Here is a 20,977-nt window from a genome sequence, read left to right as displayed (position 1 = left end):
ACCGAACAGAATGCAGTTTGAAGAACCATTTTAAAAATGAGATGCTCATGGCATGAGATGCTGAAAAAAAGTATGCACTTGCACCGCTATGCTTAAAATAATTTTCCTCTCAAATGCGATTGAAAGGCTTGCACTGAGAGCTCTAAGTAAGTAAAAGTCACACAGCTCCCATTAAGCCACTCATCTCTGTTATAGTCAAAGAGTTTTGCAAGCTTGGCAAAGTTGTACAATTTCAGTCACCCACAACCAAGAGGTCTAAGCAAGCGGTCACTTCCATTCACGCGTTAGAATCATTTCTGCTGCTTTTGAGAGCGCTCATGGTTGAGAGCTGGGAGTGACCTTGAGTGGTGTTGACAACACACAATTACGGTGGAGGGTAAAAGGCATAGTTGGGTTAGGAGAGAGAATGAGGAAGAAAACAGCAGGAGGAGAGCAGCAGGCCCCTGCAGCTTGTGTAAAACAGGGAAAAACAGCCATTCCAAGCAGGCAGGCTTAGTTTCCTTCCTTCAGACTAGTGTTGTCAAAAGTACCGACCGCGATACCAAGTCGGTGCTGAAATTTTAAAAATGTGGCGCTTTGAGTGCTGTTGAGTAGATTCGTAAAACACCTCTGATTGGCCATTGTGTTCACGAGCTCATCAGATATGTCTGTGATTAGCTACAATGATCAACGCTTCAAAAAATGTTGTAAACAGACATCAGTGATGCTCTTCAGCGTCTTCAGCGAGTGATTACACAGATACACACGGGAGCGATTGAAAGCAGGGATCTATCAGCGGACCGCCTGCTTTCAAACGTTCCTGCTTTCAAACTCAAACACTTCTGTGTGCTTTCAAATGCTCCCGTGCGTTGATCATTGTAGCCAATCACAGACATATCTGTTGAGCGCGTGAACACAATGGCCAATCAGAGGTGTTTACAAATCCACTCAACTGTGCTCAAAGCGTCACATTTTTAAAATTTCAGTATTGACTTGGTATCGCGGTCGGTTCTTTTGACAACACTACTTCAGACCCCGCACACACCCGAGCAAGAGCATGTGTGACACATACTAGCTTACCAAGGCTGTGGACAGACAAGACAAGAACAGAACGAAAGTGCTCTCGTCAGCACTCCACATGGGAGTGCGCGTGTCGTGATGAGTCTGCAGTTGTGTGTGCCACGCTTGTGCAAGAGTGTGAGCGAAAATCTGGGCTGCATCCCAGAGCAGCAACCTAACAGCTTCTATTACTGCCTTGTTTTTATTGTGAAGCTCGCCGTCAACATGGCAAGCGCTCGTTTGTTCTCTTTTTCCTGTTTTTGTTTCCCAAAAGAAGAGGCCTCATGTGGCTCATGCTTATTTTCTGCCTTTCGACAGCGCTTGAACCACCTCCTGCATATTTGAAAGAGTTTACATCATTCAGCGGGCACATAGCAATGCCAAGTTATGACTAACGGAAGGGAAACTTGGCTGGATGGCATCCACATAGTTTCATGCAAGGTATGTTGAACGCCCAAAACAACACATCTGGTGACATAATGTTCAACAGAACACAGTTTTTCAAGCAAAATCAATGGAATTTCTTTTTAAAAGCCCTTTTCTGAGAACAAACCATGGAAGGTTGTGCAATGCGTTCACACTGACCTTACAGGAATCTTCTTGTCAGTTATTATTAGTCATCTTGCATCCACCTACTCCCAAAAGGCCATTGAAGGCCAAGTCACACACTGCCACAAAACACGCCCTCAGTTTTTGGTTTGAAGTCTAGACTAGTTTGATTCCGTCCAGCAGACTGCACATGACTTTAAGTAGACAAACAGCGTCGGCAGCCTCCTCAGACTCATGCCACACTGTATGCTAAAGATAGAGATGGGCGAGTTGGACGACCTATTTAAAGGCAGCCCTTCATCCTCACTGCAATAATATTAGCACACAACTACAGACGGGACAAAACAACAGCCCAAGACCCAGTATAAATTACTGCCTGCTGGATTAGCCTATGCAGTCAATAGTGTTTTTCACTGATTTTGATGTCTAAAATAGACATTTTTACATACCAAAGGAAAAAAATATTACATCCAGCAAATTCATACGCAGACCGTTAGTAATAGAAGCAGGATGTGGTGAGGAGGGTTGGTGAAAGTTACCTGCTAGGGCACAATGCAATTTCAAAGAGAGGCGACAGCAGAATTTAAGATGCGTCTGGGAAGTTCCTGCTATTACATAATTCTGTAATATTCAGAAATTGTAAATACAGCATGATGTGCATTAGTGTTAGTGATTTTTGACTTACTTGCTGCACAATTTTATATACTGTAAGCTTTTTAGCACTAATGCACACAATATTATGAGGAACAAAGGATGCCCATTAGGTGTGTAAATTATGCTTTCATGTGTTTGGTCACGAGTTTGTTTCCTCATAAACCAGGTAAATGAGTATTGTTTTCTGAAAAGCATTATCTCTATTTTTCCAACATTATCATTTACAATGGCAACTTATTTTGCTCATTAACAATTTGCTTATGCCATGTTTCTTTAACACACCCCTAACTTGCAAAGCTGGGCTTAACTTCTCTCTGGTGACGAATGCTGGATTTCTCCAATCATTTAGTCTGCTTGCAGGGTTGTCCAAACTCTGTCCTGGAGGGTCATTATCTTACAGAGTTTAGCTCCAACTTTCCTCAACACACCTGCCTAAGTTTCTAGTATGCCTAGTGAGACCTTGATTAGCTGGTTCAGGTGTGTTTAATTGGGGTTGGAGCTGATATCTGTAGGACAGTGGCCCTCCAGGAGCAGGATTGGACACCTCTGGCTTAAACCTTGTCCTATCACAACAGACTTCAAGCACACATTCATTTTTGAGTGCAACATCTGCATTGAGTGCAATTTCGTTTGGTTTCCAAACGAAAATCGTCACTTCCTGATACTGTGGCTTCTTCTGATCACTAAAAAAAGTAGAAGAAGCCACAGTATATAATAGTTTTCAACCACTTGGGAACCACTTTGGCAACAGATTTTGCTCAGGCATTTCAGAACAATCAAAACATAATTTCAGATTCTGTGCTAAAAGATCGGTGCGCTGGTTCGACCAGCTACGCCATCCTGTCACACAAAGTCACAAGACTTTTCATCAAGAAATTTTGGTAAATGTATTTCCATTGTAGTATATGCGCATGTTTACTTATCGGATATAAAATGTATCCGACTCAAATGAGTGCATACTGTAAGTTCTTTATGCGCACTTTTAGAATTCATGTGCATCTTGTTCAACCAGCAGTTTTTATGCAATATCCCAAAATGCACATAAAAATAGTTGGATGGAAACATAGACTTCAAAGAAAGTATTCTAACTGTTAATTGTGTTCATGTGCGCTCAACTCGTAAATAAAACCATTCTGACATTAATTTTGTGCACTATTACACTTGGTACAATCCCTTAAATCTGCAGTGGATGTATGATAGAGAAGTGCAGTGGCGCTGTGTGTGGGGAGGACCTACTGAAAACATTGTATATGCCAGAAACCACCACTGTGGCTTAAATGGGTTGACTTGGTGATGCTAGACTGTTTTGTCCATTTAAAATGTGTATATTTACTTTGTATCTAAATTTGGCTTTGACAGCAAGCCCACAAGTCAAACAGCCCACCAGGAAGCTCCCTAAGGTCACTCCATCCATCTGCCTGATGTTCTCCACAGGCCTCTAAAGTGAAGAATTATGAGAGCAAGGCACACAAGAGGGGGAAGACATGTGCTTCATATGAAAAACATAAAAATATAACCTAAAATATCTAACACAGAAACCCTCAATGCAAAGTGTATGATAGGTACCCTGCTGAAAAATCCAACATGAACCAGCCTGAATTCCATGTCTGTCCAGGCTAGTCTAGCTGGTGGACCAGCATGGTCATGATGTTCTCAAGCAAAACTGATCTGGTGTAACTGGTCCACCATTCAGCAACCTGCATCCCATGCTGGTGCCAGCATGCAAAATATGAGATGACCAGCAATGTTGGATTTTTCATCAGGGTAGAAAAGCCAATATTTTTAAAGGGTTAGTTCACCCAGAAATGAAATTTCTGTCATTAATCACTCACCCTCATGTCGCTCCACACCCGTAAGACCTTCGTTCATCTTCAGAACAAAAATTAAGATATTTTTGATAAAATCCGATGGCTCAGTGAGGCCTCTATTGCCAGCAAGATAATTAACATTTTCAGATGCCCAGAAACTATTAAAGACATATTTAAAACAGTTAATGTGACTACAGTGGTTCAACCTTAATGTTATGAAGCGACGAGAATATTTTTTGTGTGCCAAAAAAAGAAAAAAAAAAAAATAGAAAAAAGCGACTTTATTCAACAATATCTAGTGATGGGCGATTTCAAAATACTGCTTCATGAAGCTTCGAAGATTTATGAATCTTTTGTTTCGAATCAGTGTTTCGGCGCACCAAAGTCACATGATTTCAATAAACGAGGCTTCGTTACGCCATAAGTGTTTCGAAATTTCAATGGATCACGTGACTTTGGCAGTTTGATACGTGATCGTATTTGATCGTATCGTATTGTACACTGATTCGACAAAAACAAAAAGATTTGTAAAGCTTCGAAGCTTCATGAAGCAGTGTTTTGAAATCGCCCATCACTAGATATTGTTGAATAATTCATTATTTGTTTTTTTGGCGCACAAAAAGTATTCTCGTCACTTTATAATATTAAAGTTGAACCACTGTAGTCACATGAACTGTTTTAAATATGTCTTTAGTAGCTTTCTGAGCATCAGAAAGTGATAATTATCTTGCTGTCAATGGAGGCCTCACTGAGCCATCGGATTTTATCAAAAATATCTTAATTTGTGTTCTGAAGATGAACAAAGGTCTTACAGGTGTGGAACAACATGAGGATGAGTAATTAATGACAGAAATTTCATCTTTGGGTGAATTAACCCCTTAAATAACAGACCAGCTGTAATATATGTAGATTATCTCCAGAACTATAACAGCCCTTAAAGGATTAGTTCACTTCAGAATTAAAATGTCCTGATAAGTTACTCACCCCCATGTCATCCAAGATGTGTATGTCTTTCTTTCTTCAGTCGAAAAGAAATTAAGGTTTTTGAGAAAAACATTCCAGGATTTTTCTCCATATAGTGGACTTCAACAGCTACCAAACGGGTTGAAGGTCCAAATTGCAGTTTCAATGCAGCTTCAAAGGGCTCTACATGATCCCAGCCAAGGAATAAGGGTCTTATCTAGTGAAACGATTGGTCATTTTCTTAAAAAAATAAAAAATTATGTACTTTTTAACCACAAATGCTCATCTTGCACTGCTCTGCGATCTGCCACACATTACGTAATCATGTTAGAAAAGGTCACACATAACGTAGGCGGAAGTACCAAGCAAGTGTTTACAAAGCGAACGTGCAAAGACTAAGTCAAACGCCCTTTTCAAAAAAAGATAAAACAACGATGTCTGACGATTTTGAAGTTGGAGGAGAAAATGACATGGAGTTTTTCTCCCTACCACGGTACTTTCGCCTACGTCACGCGTGACCTTTCTAACATGATTACGTAATGCGTGGCGTATTGCAAGATGAGAAAACTCCCTGAATGTTCCTCAAAAACCATCACTTATTTTCGGCTGAAGAAAGAAAGACATCTTGGATGACATGGGGGTGAGTAAATTATCAGGAAATTTTAATTCTGAAGAAGAACTAATGCTTTAACAGAATGATTTTAATCTCAATAGAGGGAAAAACATAAACCAATGCAAGACACTACTGATCAAAACCCTTCCTGTGGAAACACCCACAACATTACCAAAGCTCTCCAAAATTACACGCTCCCACACTGACACATCATTTCACACCAGCAGCACAGTTTCTGGACTTAATAAACCCTCATCCTCTCATTCAGAAACCCTTTCTGCTCATTAAAGTCATCTCGGTTAGTCTGAGAACCCGCAGTCACTCAATTATGCCTGTCACTGTGCACAGGACAGGAGTGATAGCAGAGGTAAAAGGCACCTGAATCTCAGTGATCTAAAGAACTACAACAGCCTGGTCGCATTGCATCATAGTTACAGTGAAATGTTTAACAGCAAACCACAATCTGTCAGATATAACCAAATCAAACACCTGAAACTGGCAAGACACACAGAAAATACATTTTAAAAGACATGATTTATGCTCCAAAACACACGCTAAGAATATTTCAAAGACCACAATCTTTTTTCACCCAGCAAACACGTGATTCAGAGTAGAGCATGAAGAAAATGTGCTAAAAATATACAATATAGGTGTGAAACACAGCTGCGAATTGTGCTCAACACTGCCTTTAGCAACACAGCACAGCCTCTTTTACCTTACTATTTATGCACGATACAATTCTCCATGAATTTATGATTGTTTACTCACATAATGGCTATAATTATCTGTGTTTGCCATTTGTGCCGCCACATTTATAATATATACTAGCAGGTATTTTTAGATAATGTTAATATTAGTAGTAAGTGCGTGATTAAATTTAAGAGAACGCTGCCAAAGAAAATGCTGAGTTCATTGCTACTTTGAGGTCAAGTTAATCAAGTCAGTGAAATCAGCAACTAAAATGAAACCACATGAGATCATGCTCCTGTTAATACATCCTCTGGCACAGAGTTGCAATTTTGATTAAAAAAGATACATTAATATATTCCAGAACCCAAACAGGGACAGCATGTTTCTAAAAGTGCATATGAACTTTTAACATTTAACATTTTTAAGATATGTGAAATTAAATGAACAAAGTGGCGTGTTAATGAAGTCAGAAGAGGAAGATGTGCTGCTGGGACGTCCCCAGCAGGTCTGACACAATTCGAATACTGCTTCTTTGAAAATATGAAACTTGAAGCATTGGAGCTGTGGGGGGAAAAGGCAGACTCGTTTTAGGTACTTTAAGTGACAACAGTCTTCTCTTTAGAAAAGTTGTCAAACAAGTCAGTTTACAAGTATTTCTGTAAGCGATACTATTACTTTGAAATTTCTTTTCAACATAATTCACACATAACAGGAATAATGCTGCTGATTGTAAAATATCAGCACAATCTATTATTCAAACCTCCCTAATTGTTGTTTTGCAACCCCTGTTACAGTAAACCACAAGACCATAAAAATGCTCTTATGGTTTGCTACATTCCTTATCTGCAGTGACAAAGGATGGCCTAAATGTTATTTCACAACACATGCTAAATCTACATGCCGCCATTCAGACCAAGTATATCTGTGCTTTTCATAGAAACTGAAACTTAAAGGGCATTTACACTGATAGCGATTAAATCGCTGGAGATCACCAAGCTCTTTGCATTTTCTGTTTCATATTTGTAGCCTGCTTTCCCACTGCTTTCACTATAAATGGCAAACTCTCATTGACTATGTTTACATGCAACCAAACAACCCATTAGTAATTGGACTGATCGCTCAATTGGACTGAATTGGACTCAATCAATCCGAATGAGCTCGATCCAAATTTAATTTTGATCAGGATTGTAAAGGGTGGTGCAGACTTGAAAAAATCTGATCAATAAGAAAGAAATAAGCATGTAAACACTGAAATCTGACTATTTTTTCAATTGGATTCAAAAATACTTACCACATGTGCAGTGCCGTGTGACGCATATTTACATTTTACATCGAACAAATGTGCGTATCTTTATTTACGTCTCATGTTTTATCAACTGGTCAATGGAAGAGACTGAATTTTTACAAAGCTCTTCTAATATGTCAGCTTTCTTTTTAGACATGCCATCAAGGCCAAAAAGATTATCGTAAACGAACATGTGAATCGGAGGTTCATTCATATAATCAACGTTCATTCTCTGAAATCGGATTGTATTGATTTGGATTGACGAGAATTAGTGCATGTAAACATACCTATTGAAAATCAGTGAGTTCAGGTCACCTTGGTGCTGCAAACTGCTGTCAGCGTGAAACACTCTACCATTGTTTGACAAACCGCTGGTTGTTATATCCGGCCCAGTCAGGCCATTAAAACAAACAGACTGCAATTTGGCACGGCAGAAATTACGCACACCATTTAATAAACAATTTCTCTGCCAGAAATGTATTTTAAACTGGGAAGTTTGATAGAAAACAAAACCACATGTAATGAAAGCGATCCACTCTTGGCCAGACAGACCGACAGTCAGACAGACACACACTGCCGTGTGACTCATCCACACATGATCACTCTTCTCCATTACTTACAGCCACCTGCGGCTTATAACCTCTACTGTGCCGACCTAGAGCCCAGTTGGAGCGCACCTGCGACACATAATGACGACAGTCGATCGAAGCCCTGCTTAATCGGGCTTGTTACATCACCATGAATGATGATCCCCTGAATGAGATAATGTTTCGAAAGCATTGCGAGCACAAGCTGGAGTGGGACGTGGCGATGGGCCAGGGACACCTCGCGCAACTGCATTCAGCACAAACTTCAGAACAAGAGCTCTAGTTCTCCCAATAAAATAACTGCTTGTATTCTTGACTATCTCTTGTGTATATGCATGCAAAACATCAGCGATAATGTTTCACAGGGGTACTGAATTAGATGCAGGCCAGTAAATGCCTCTTCAGAACACATAAGCATGGCCTGAAGCGGCACACATCCCATAAAAGGCTAACATGCAGGTTGTGTTTTCAATCTGAAAAGTACTACCATCGCAGGAAGCACGGCATATGGATGCATCTCATTTTGTACCACAATCATTAAATATTCACATAGTTGTGCTCCCCTGGAACTGGTTTTTAGATCATTAGATATGACATTATGGTGCCTTGGAAGGCTGTCTGAAGCGAACACACACTGTGTATGAGGTTCTATTTGTGCCAAAAAGGAGTTGACTGCTTTGTATTATATTTATCCATGTCTACAGTCATTGCGTACTTGCTAAGATAAATTAGTATATTGATGTATATTCTTTATTTATGTTGTCTTGTTCTGTCACCCTCCATGTTGTCTCATGCTTTCACACCTCGTTCTTTCACTTTCTTTCACAAATTCACTCCTGTACAGTAGATGATGCAGATCAAAACTTTTAGCTGTGCTGCCATACTAGATTGCAGAAAAATAGGATGGATGAGAAGAAGGTCAACACTCTTACAAAACAACAAAACAAAAAAAAAGAAACACAAATATGATGTTTAGCCTAACTAAAGTCATTTTTGCTTTATAGAGTACCTCAGTGATGACGTGTTTTTGTATGCAAAACCCGAAGCGAGTTAGCATTTTAGGACTTCCGGTTCCATCGCCCCGAAGTCTATGGGTTTTTTGAATAGGTTTGTGCTAAATCGCCTGAAATAAGGTCTGTGGTTAACAAAGCCTCTAAATATTTTCACGTTTTAATCTATGACATAAAACACACCAGTTATAACCCGCTTGTGATTTTTTATATCTTTATTGTGTCTTAAAAACGGCAGTTGCTAACAAGTTGCTAAAAGGGACTACTTCCTTTGGTAGGGACTTTAGACATCATCATGACAAACAGGACATTTGGACAGCATTTCTCATGAAAAAGTGGATAAGTATTCATACACAGCACAGATCATAATCAGCGAGCATGTTTTTAAATAAAGTTGTTTTTTTAAATAAAGTTTGAGGAAGCTTGGTGGTGGTGACGTTGATCCGCGACCATGGTGTGCTGTAGTCCGTTTATAGCCTACTGTTAGCTTTTTATATCTGACGACTTCATTTAGGCTTCAAAATGTATAAATGTTGTGTTAACTTTTAAAGATTATCTTGATAGACAAAACGTGTGTCATTACCCTTTGTTAAACACAGAGCTTATTTTTTGCGATTTTCCAAAAGTCAATGGGAAAAATGCATTGGCTTTCGATCGAGGGAACCCGTGCGCCGCTAACTTCCCGGTTGGCCTACAAAAACACGTCATCCCTGAGGTACTCTATTGAAGGTCTGCAGCAAAGACATTGGTTTATAAACTGAAATTAAATACATAAAATATATTTGTGTTATTTAACATTTAGTCTCAGCCTCAGACATCACACCCACGGACCGTTGGTTGAACGTCTGATGCACATGGCACACTTCACTGGAAACACTTCAGGAGTTTTGAAGTCGTCATCTGGTTGGTTGAATTCCACAGGATGTCCGGGAGACGTGTGTGTCGCGTTCTTTAATGGTCTGCCTGGAAACAAATGCCGTGACGCTAAACCCCCTTGTAGAAGATGAACACCGTCGTGTTTACAAGCGCTTACCAGGATCAACTAAACGGTGGATTTTCACAGCGCTCTTGAAAACATAATTTATAGATGCACACCGGTCTGTTATTGCAGGGACGTCGACTTTACATTTTCAGGCCCCTAAACATGACACGGAACTAAACGAACTGTGATCGGTTGCGTTACATGTCAGTCAAACGTCCTCTTGGGCGCTCCTTGGCCAATGAAAGCTGCGATAGAGTAAATTTAAAAGTAATGCATACTAGTTACTTGAAAAAAGTAATCTGATTAACTCACATTACTTGTAATGCGTTACCCCCAACACCGGTTTATTGGTTACTGCTCTCAGTGAACGTTCTGCAACGCATTTTACAGATATAAAGGTAAACAAACAGAACATTGAGATTTTTTAAATAACAAGTTCTCACCTTCTTTCTAAAACTCTGAATATTATGACCTATATTATGCTCTTTGCACTGGTTGCCAGTCTGTTACAGAATCGAGTTTAAAATTTTACTGTTTGTTTTTAAAGGTCTGAGTGGAACGGCTCCTGAATATCTCTGTGATCTTTTAAACCCAAATACATCTGTTAAATCTCTGAGGTCTTCTGAGCAAAGAGTGTTGATGGTCCCGAGATCTAGATTGAAGTTGAGGGGTGACCGTGCCTTTTCAATTGCTGGGCCTAAACTGTGGAATAGTCTTACAGTCTCCCTCCTACTAGTCTCTTCAGAATCTGAATTTAAATCCAAGTTAAAAGTGCGATAAGTAGATTTTGAAAAACGCTGTTGGACATTGTTGATATTTGAAATCAACCCAAACAAACCCACCCCTCTCTTCATTGCTCCGCCTCCAAAACTCACTCTCCGATCCCAACCACCCTGCTCCAAGTCGGTCTCGAACCCCAGCCCGATCACTGCTGGCAGGCGAGGCGAGTGCACTGACAATCACGCTAAAAACTGCATTCTCTAGCAGTCATCAGTGCGCAGTGGTTTACCTGCAAAACTCTCACTATCTGGCCACTGTTACACACACAATGCGAGAGTGGATGTCTGTTTATCACAGCTGACGCGCAACAAAATGCTTCACGAAAAATAAAGCGCAGATGATGAACGAAAGACAAGGAAGCACAAAAAATGAACATACAGTACACAAGAGTAAATACAAAGTGTGCGTTGTTAGTCGCAAACAGCACAGCAGCTCCAGACAATCAATGACACTCAAACCCAGTGTTACTCACATGTGAAGCAGAATCAAAGCTTTTCTAATACTAACGTGGGTCCTAAAGATCTTGCTTAGTCATAACCCTTCATTCCGGTGATATTCTTTTGAACTCTTTTGTCTCATCATCTCTTTCTGCAGTTTTTTTTTCAAATCTCTCTATTTTGAGACACCATGAACATGAACTAAAACTGCTTTTAACATACTATCTCTCCATTATAAAATGTATTTAGTTACCACTCTTAGTGTACACTGAACAAATACATTTTTTAATTGTTTACCTGTATAAAAATATGTTGTCAAGCTCACTGACAGCAGTAACTTATAAAGCATAAAACTGAGCTGAACGCACAACAGGGAGGATGACACAAGCAGACGACACAAACCGAAGACACACGGCAATAATAGTCATAAGTTGTCCCATATAAATATAAAAAAATGTGTAGGTTAATCCATTAAATACTAATTAATTAACATTTTTGAATTTTTATTTGTAATTTATTGTTTATTATTCACATTTTTGAGCTTTCACAGTCATGTGTGACTGCGGCTTTACCAGAGCCCCACATGAACAAGGACAACTGAATGCATCTAAAATACAGGTAATGATCAATCAGCTGATAAAAAATTACCGTCGAACTGACATCATATCACAGTGGACAGTGCAGGAAATAAGTGAATTGATATTACTCTAGTATGAATGGAAAACACACATACACTGTATAGGCTATGTATATAATTCGGATCAGAAAGACTGGCCATCTGACAACAAATACAGCGTTTAACATTATAAGACCTGCAAACCAACATGAGGGTTGTAATATCGCTGGATACGGCGATGAAGCCTATGAAGTAAACTGGACCGCATATAGCCTATGTAGGCTGAAGTCGTAAACACGGAACAGCACACGCGCGCCTCCCCGACATGCGAACGTCTCGTGATTAAAAAACACCCCGCTAACATCAAGTTCAAGTTCGGGTATTTAAGCATTACACATCCTTAAAATCATTTAGATTTAAAATAAACCAACATATCAAAACCATATAAGAAACCAGTATGTGTTCTTTAAAACTGTACATTATAATGACACAGAGATGCATCGATCTGATCTCAAGACGCACCGGTATGTTCATTGCACTGGCGTATATTAACCTACACAGCAAAGACTGAAAATGAATCGTGACGAAAGAAATGATCACCTACCCTTATTCGATCCACAAGCACTTCGAAACGGTGGAAAAATCTCCAGATCCCTGTGAAATATCGAGGGTGTATACGTTTATTTCATTTTGTCCAACGTTATAAAGCTGCGCAAAAGATAAACAGCTGCAGATGTCAAAGTCTCTCAGTCTTGAGGCTCTCGGTGATAAAATCCAATGTTAAGACATTGTAGAGCAGTTCATATGATTGTTCCCACGCAGCAGCGACTACATTCCCACGCACGCACGACACACAGCGAGAAGCAAAAGGCTCGGGTAAGTTTAGTTTTGGTCTGCCGGTAATTCAGTTTCATAGACCGGGAGCCCCGCCCGTGTCGAGCCAGAGTCGGTCAAGTGCGTGGCCGATTGGTGCGCGTACACACACACTGGGAGGCGCAGAGACTCTTACAGTGTGTGTGTGAGTGAATGTGTACAGCCATGACTAAGCAGGGGTGTCTGTTAACGACAGACAAGAGTTTATGAATTCCTCTCAACTGTTATTACAGTCGTGAGATATTGTTGAGGACTAGTTGTTTAGTTGTAGCTGTATGGGTTTAAATATTAACACATTCCGATATGTTGATTGCGGTTTGTGACAGAAACTCATTTAGATAAGGGTGGATGAACACATAATCAGACCTCATGATGACATTTGTGAAATTACACGGCTTTCTTTCTTTCTTCTAATATTTATTTGAATAAAATACTACTCATACTATTTTAACAGTAGGCCTACACAGTAGCCTATGTATAGACAAATGGCCACAGTACGCACATTTTGTACATTGTAAAATAAAAAAACTGTTTCATGTGGTAACATTGAAATTGAATGTTTTTAGTCAAAAATATTAAAGCAATAAGCCCAAGAAGCCGTGGTTTACAGTGAATTTATAACAGCTAAGGGGCATTGTTAGGGACGTGGAGAGGAGTGCCTTAAACGCCTTTAGCTTTGTATAAAACATGCAATAAGCCCCGGCTTTTTGGGGCTTATTGCTTTTATAAAACGGTTACCACACAATACAAATATTAACGCCAAAACAATATGTATCAATCAATGCAACTTTCATGAAGTATAATCATTAAAAGGCTTTCACTGGAAAAAAAATCGTCTCTGACCGTGAACAACAACAGAAGTTATATTTATTACGCCATTAGATGGTGGCAAAGACTGTCTTTATAAGGGAGTCACTCAGTCACAAAGACTTTTATATTGAAACTTGTTGTGAACACGGAACAAGACGAAAATGCTTTGTCTAGCGCTGTCTGTCAGTCAGTCAGCAGGGCATGGGAAATCCCATTAAATGTTAAAAGGACAAGATTGCAGTGGACATTCAAACGGATGTTTTATTATGAACATAGGACTGACCTGAAGGAAAATGCTAAATTTGAGTGCAGGTAATACACTCGGTCACTCGATATCTCTTTCACAATATTCTTCTACTTAATACAGTAAGCTTCAGTGAGCTAAGTCAATTGACCCTTCGCCGGGAGTTTGATTGACAGGCGATCTAACCAATCATGACGCCGAATCCACCATTTTATCCGACAAAGCAGTCAGGGGAGTTAGTAGGGCCCTGTCCCAAATGGCACACTTCATGTGCACTTTCGGTCTTGTGGACTTACAATGCCCGCTGCTTGCGCGTGTCCGTTAAGCCCACAAGACCGTAGGGTGTCCCATTCGTCATTTAAGCTTAAAAAAGGGTGCTCGTGAGCGCGCCCTTTGCGGCTGCTATGCGCCCTCGATGCGCACTTCTGCTGAGCCCGCAAGACTGTGGTCCTGTCCCAAATGGCACACTTATATGCACTTTCGGTCTTGTGAACTTACAATGGCTGCCACGTGCGCGTGTCCGTTAAGTCCACGAGACTGTAGGGTGTCCCATTTGTCAATTTTAGGCTTCAGAAGGGTGCTCGCGAACACCCCCTTTGCGGCCGATATGCGCCCTCGATGCGCACTTTTGCTGAGCCCGCACTGGTGCGAGCTGTGCGGCAGACTTCTTCCCGACAGTCAAAGCGACGTTACGTCACGAAAGTGCGGACTCGTAGGAAGGCCGTGAGTGTTTAGGGTGCCATTTGGGACAGGGCCAAGATTAACGTTGGTGGACTTGAACTTGAAAAATGATGTGTAATGACGTCTTTCTGTGGTTGAAATGTGGTTCATTCATGTTTATTTGATGTTATAAATGAACTAGTAGGAAGAGATGATCTGTTCATGAGGCGCTTGATCAGAGGCGCTACAGTGATCTGTCACATTAAAGAGCCACAAAACGGTATTTATTGTTTACATTTCTTTAAAAATTATAAAATTTGAAATTTGAGACTTTGTTTCATATCAGAAGTAACCTGCTCTGTCTTGTCTGTCAATACGTTGTCAGTGTCCTCTTGCTTCACTTTGTATTTTTCACTGTGAGAACATGATTTGTGGCGTGAGAGCAGCATGGACTTGTCGGACATAACAACAGAGGCGGGTCTTTGCGAACGGTCAATTGAGAACAAACATATGTTTACGTTGCTAAGAGTGGTTGCTAAGACAGAGGCAGCAACATACACATTCAGTGGTGCATCCGTACTTATGTAATGTGGTCAGCTGTTTTCGGGAATTTTACAATGGCTTCGAACGCGGCTCAACCAATCAGAATAAAGGTCTGGAACTATCCGTTTTATAATATTTATTTTACAACAGCTAGTTACGGCCCTTGAATTTGCTCGACCAGCATTCCAATTGTGCTAATATACAGTCCAAAAGCACTGGGCCTTTTCACTTTTTGTGTCACTCCGCCTCTCTGTGTTTGTTTCAGACTGTCAGTCTGTGAGTTAATTGTTGGTATTTTAGTAATAAGTGGCTATTGTCTGAAACCATTGAGATTATCTAGTGCACTCATTCAATTCCGCAATGCACCACAATAAGGAGTGTATATAACCCATGTACACTCAGCAACTTGAGAATACCCATAATGCACTTTTAGGGACTCGTCGACTGAAACTGTGTATGTGACGAAATTGTTTTGATGATTTTCATTCACTCATTTCTCATGTATAGGCCTATATATCAACTATAATAGGGAATAGTGAATGAGGGGATGGGGCAATTTTGGACACAAACTCTGTCTTTATGATTCATTCACTCATGATTTGTTCAAACACGCAGATTAATTTAGTAACACCATTACTCTGTGGCCCCCTATAAGGATCTTTATATGGTGATAGCCTAGCAATTAGGCCCAGGGGAAGGAGTAGTTAAAATGTTTATAGTTGCATACTGCATACTGCTTCATGAACATTTGTAAAACTAAGTACAATATTCCAAGCATAGGCTTTCTTTTTTTCTTAGACAGTCCGGTGGTGTTTATTTCAGGCGCCCATCCAGACTCATTTACAAGTCTAATACATTGTTTCTCCAGTGTAACGGCATGTTACACACCTCATTTCACTAAGAGTGCTTACAGCACTATGAAAGTAAATGTAACAACATGCATTGGCAGCCACAGCTACTGTTGTTAAATAATGACAATAAGCCATCGGGGGAATATAAAATGGGACAAGGATTTATTTTGAAAAACCATAGGCTGTATTAAAAGAGAATTATGGATATGAAACTACAGTCACAAAACCACACACTATCTTCACTGAATGTTTTAGTAAATGATTAATCAGGGAAGCATTACTGAAATTCACAAACTCACCCTAGTTAACTTAAATTCCTCAAGAATGCAATGAGTACTGATTAAATGTTAAATAATATCAAGAGAAAGCAAGGCAACAAAGAAGCATTTGTGGTTGTCCTGATGTGTCAGTTTGGAAAAGATCCATTCTGATGTCAGTTCCCTTATGCTCCTTAAACGGCAGAATGAGGCAGAGAGATGTTATTAATTCCGGACAGCAGGTTCCTCCTCAAGTCCAGAGTTCAAACTCAAGACAAAGAGACTGCATTGACATGCATAGCATTCCATTTTCTCATACGACATTGTTGAGATTCTTCCCGTATTTGCCTTCAGGGACTTTCCAGAGTGGCTGTAAGGCTTGCGTGTTCAGTTATCCACATGGCCTTATTACCTGATTGTCTCTCCACATAAAATCATGAACAGAGAAGAAGAATATGATTGTCAGTGCCTGCTTCAACTTTGGAGACACCATAACCTTTATGTCTTACACAGCGTAGGGTGCAGGTCAATGATAATTCTATAAGGGTGTGGTCACACTTGGCAGGTTTGGTCTGATTAAAACAAACTCTGATTTCAGAGATTGCTCTGTTAGTGCGGTTCATTTGAATAATTGTGAACTGAACGGCATTCGAATCTTTGCAGGGTCCAGTTGTTTGGTGCGCACTAGCGTTCGAATGGTGTTCACAATTCCTTCCAAACAAACTCTGGTGCGGTTCGGACCAAAGACATCTAAATGAGCTAAAAACACCATAAAAAGGACAGAATGCTCAAGCATACCTGTTTTTTTCTCGCCACAGGAGCTACATTGTCCATTACAGTTCAGTACAGGCGTCAGAAACGCTGTCTCCTTGCAGCAGATCTTTGTTTTTGTGCAACAGAGGAATTATACTGCTGTTTTGACTCCTTTACATTTTTTATAAACTGAACTACAAGTGTGAAGAGTGATTTTCGCCAGTTTGCGCAGAAAACAAAACCAGTCATATTACTACTTTTGAAGTACAGATTTAAACCTTAAGTACAATAGTTAGAAGTCATTTCAAACTGCTGTTTTCCAGCACAAAAAGCTTCTTATTTATGGTGGAGAATGTTTTCTGTGCAATTTCATATCCATAGGGAGCCTTTGAGTGGAAAGGTTTAGTTGCTGAAAGCTTTGGATTCAAACGGTGATGACAAGTGCACAATCCAAGTAGGTTTCTCAGGATATTGCAGGTTGGCATGAGTTTCTATTCTGCTTCTGGCCAAAGAAGATCCTCTCATGACTGTTTCATTTTTCTGCCTAGAATACGGGGAGTGTGGCAGGTATCAGTTCATCAACAAACATTACACCTCAGAGGAACTCAGAACAGGTTTGGGTTTAGAGTCAAATGTTGGGTTTGGGCCAGCCAGTCAATGCGACAAGCGAGTTAATGCGGTGTGGCTTTGGCACCACAAGGGCAAATGTCTCACATCCAACGCTTCTTATATTGCCAGTGGATGACAAAGCATGCACTACATTACATGCAGTTACGTTTATAGTAGAAGGTTGGTTTCAGAGTCACGTCACAGGCAGCATGTGGCCTGACAGTGCGATCTAGGCCGTGTGTTGGCCTTCACCCAAAGCCCAAAGAGAGAGTGAGAACAGGAGTATAGCTTTTTAACATTTAGCACAATTTCCCAGCTGCACTTTTCTATGGCTCACGAAATGTCATTCATGCTTGTGTGCTCAATCTTCAGGAAACATCTAGGCTTTATATGATGTCAAAAGTTATTGTTTCCTGTGCATCTTGGGACCAAAAACATCCCTAATGAATGTTTACAGGTGAATGCAAACATAAATTAGATGTTAGAAGTATGCAGGGGAAGATTTTGTGTCAAAAGTGTAAAAACGTAAAAACGAAGCCCATAAAGGGACATAGTGAAAAAAAGAAAATGAGTTGGGAGGAAAAACTATATTTCAGTGCTTTGCGAGCAAACACAAAGTTTCTCAGGGGAACACAAAAATTTTGCGAGTGAAAGTAAATGATTTGCAAGCAAACAGTTTCTGGGGGAACGCAATACTTTTGCATGAGAATGCACAGGTTTTGCAAGCAAATGCAAAAGCATTGTGATATAATTTTTCCTCCCAGCTTATATTTTTTTCCATGTCCCCTCAGGGACTCCGTCAACATTGAACTAAAAGTTCAGTCTTTTTCTCAAACAAAGCTTAAGCTTCAGAAGACTTTTTTTCTCTCTTTGGAGTTTGACAGTATAAATCACCATCCATTTTTCTTTCTATGGCAAAGTGCAGTTAGGATATTCTGCTAAACATCTCCTTTTGTGAATAATGGCAGCATTTTCATTTTCAGGTGAACCTTGCTGAACAAAAATAACACAGACAGCACCCAAATACATGAAAGGCTCATTGTGATGTAAGAGGCTCATAGGGAACATCTGATTGCTCTACCATGGGCCAGTAGTAACGAATAGATTCTGAAATACTCCTATGGGTCACAGAAGAGGCAGTGGGAGAGCTGAGGGCAAGGCAAGGCCACCAATTAGACTGCAGTAGTGAAGCTGGGAGAGCACTTAAGTTCTGCTGAGACCCCATCAATCAGTCCCAGATAAAAGATCTGAGCACAAGACCCACGTTCAACAGAGGAACACAGAGTCAGACAAGTCATAAAGGATTTCCTCTGGTGTTAACTGTCCAGAAAGCCGCAGGAGCACATCTCACTTCTGAAGTGTTCACGGTTGGTTCTGGATTACTGAGAACAAAAATAAAGGATGTCTGTAGAACGACAACTCGATATTCTTCAGACATCCACACTTAAGGGATTGAAAAAATGCATAAGATTGAAAAAATGTATAAGAGGGCATAGGTTGAAATGAAGGTTCCTCAGGTGGGTTTGACTATAAATTGGCAAAATTGACTTTATTTGGCAGAACATAAATCTCCAACAGAAGTCCTACTCAGTATCGAATATCTTAGTTTATTGTCAGTTTCTGTTGTCACTTTTTCTGTTAATTCCGGTATTAGATTGGCTAGGAAAAAAACTTGACAGATTTGAATTTGGTGACTCTAAGTATAAGAAGAAAAAAGGATCAATAGTTAATTCCAGGATTTTGGGAATCTAACTTTTTTCATGTGTCTGACAGTCCTGCAGTGCCTCAGAAACTCTGCTATTGCAAAAGCCTCTGGTCCACTTCAGTCACATGTTACTTCCCTCTCACACCACTGGCATGAAACCATGTCATTATGGTAAAACTGTAATCAAACACAAGAACAGCCGTTTACATTCCAAACTCACCATTTTGTCTAACCAAACCTCAATCCACATTTTTTAAATATGAACTCATCGTAAACCTTATGTCCAGCAAATCAAGTATTTTGTGTCTGCATGTCCTAGTCAACCCACTCCGAGGGACTCGAACCAGCATGGGAGGTGGGCACGTTAACAAGGACACTAAAGGCCGCAGCCTTTAGCGTCAGTCACTAGCACTTCTCTTGAGGCCAGGGGAGTGAGGTTTACATGCACAGCACTTAGCCTAATGATGTTTCATTAACAAAGTTCGGGAGGAGCGTGTTCAAACAATCTATCCAATCAACATGTCATCAGCAATTATGTCCATCCTAACAGCATAAGAGGAGTCCTATATTATATATATATATATATATATAGTCAACTCACCTACATTCCTCTACAGTTTTCAGCATGCCTCCACCAGTCGACTCCTCACTCTTGGCTGGTTCCTATCCCAGCCATGAATGCAGGGTGACTCTGGGTTCAGGCCAAATACCGAGCTCGGAGCCCTCACGTCAATTACGCATACCATTTACTCTATCTGACTTATATGTAAGTGTGAACTCATGAACTGCCCTATGTTGCACTCACCCCCCAAACCTCACTCCCATCTGGGTCACGGCACCAAATGTAACCCGTCCTTCTCAACCCGCTCCGAGTGGGACTCGAACGGGCCTGGGAGGTACTTAAGCCGCTAAAGACCGCAGCCTTTAAAGGGATAGTTCACCCAAAAATGAAAATTATTCCATGATTTACTCACCCTCAAGCCATCCTAGGTGTATATGACTATCTTCTTTCAGACGAACACAATCGGAGATATATTTAAAAATATCCTTAGTCCTACAAGGTTTATAATGTTTGTGAATGGGTGGCCACATTTTGAAGACAAAAAAAAATGCATCCATCCATAAAAAAATTAATCCATACGACTCCAGAGGGTTAATAAAGGCCTTCTGAAGTGAATCGATGCGTTATTGTAAGACAAATATCCTTATTTAAAACTTTATAAAGTAAAATAATGAGTTTCGGTGCGACAGCCATACGCATTCGATGTACGTCCAAAAAGTGTTAACTTCTGTGACGTAGTACACAATGCCATGACATTCTACACAATGACATGACGTACTACGTGTTATAGCACAGGACAAAGTTAAATTCCCTTTCAAGGAAAGTCTGTTCACTCGGCGGCCATATTTGCGACGCCTCCAGGCAGCTATTTCAGGCATCCAAGACCAAGTCCTATCTGTTTGAATGGGGGAATCCTGAAATCTCAAAAATTGCATATAACATATTACATATAACATATATATTACATGTTATAATATATATGTTATATATATATTACATGTTATAATATATATGTTATATTATATATATGTTATGTTATATATATGTAATATGTTATATGTAATATATATTACATATAACATATAAATATAACATTTC

At 40.0% G+C, this 20,977-nt stretch overlaps 1 protein-coding gene across 3 annotated transcripts in view; it reads right to left on the bottom strand.

Moving 5' to 3' along the window:
* Nucleotides 1–13,005, bottom strand: part of rhbdf1a (rhomboid 5 homolog 1a (Drosophila)) — a 56,086-nt gene extending 43,081 nt beyond the window's left edge. For 2 of the 3 annotated variants that reach the window (XM_051887508.1, XM_051887509.1), the window contains exon 1: nt 12,617–13,005. The gene's annotated coding sequence lies outside the window, so the exon portion shown is untranslated. The remainder of the gene's footprint in view (nt 1–12,616) is intronic. The other variant, XM_051887510.1, reaches the window with a different exon arrangement.
* Nucleotides 13,006–20,977: the final 7,972 nt, after the last annotated feature.

This window comes from Ctenopharyngodon idella, chromosome 3 (genome assembly GCF_019924925.1).
Source record: "Ctenopharyngodon idella isolate HZGC_01 chromosome 3, HZGC01, whole genome shotgun sequence".
NCBI classification, from domain to species: domain Eukaryota; kingdom Metazoa; phylum Chordata; class Actinopteri; order Cypriniformes; family Xenocyprididae; genus Ctenopharyngodon; species Ctenopharyngodon idella.
This window is presented reverse-complemented; position numbering and strand designations above follow the sequence as displayed.